This window comes from Penaeus monodon, chromosome 23 (assembly GCF_015228065.2).
Source record: "Penaeus monodon isolate SGIC_2016 chromosome 23, NSTDA_Pmon_1, whole genome shotgun sequence".
NCBI lineage: Eukaryota > Metazoa > Arthropoda > Malacostraca > Decapoda > Penaeidae > Penaeus > Penaeus monodon.
In genome coordinates, this window is record NC_051408.1 from 2,284,022 (window position 1) to 2,284,225 (window position 204).

Consider the following 204-nt stretch of genomic DNA (forward strand, 5'->3'; position numbering starts at 1 on the left):
TACAAGATAATGCCTTATATCCATCCCGGCATCTCAGCATGAATAAAAAATATATATTATGAAGATTATTAGGAAAAAGATTAAGCAAGAGTAAAGAGTACTCGGTATGAAATTACCATAAGGACTACACACTTATTACCTTCCGACTAGATATGACAACGTTGAAAATAGTATTTACAAAAGACAGTAGAACCACACATAGTG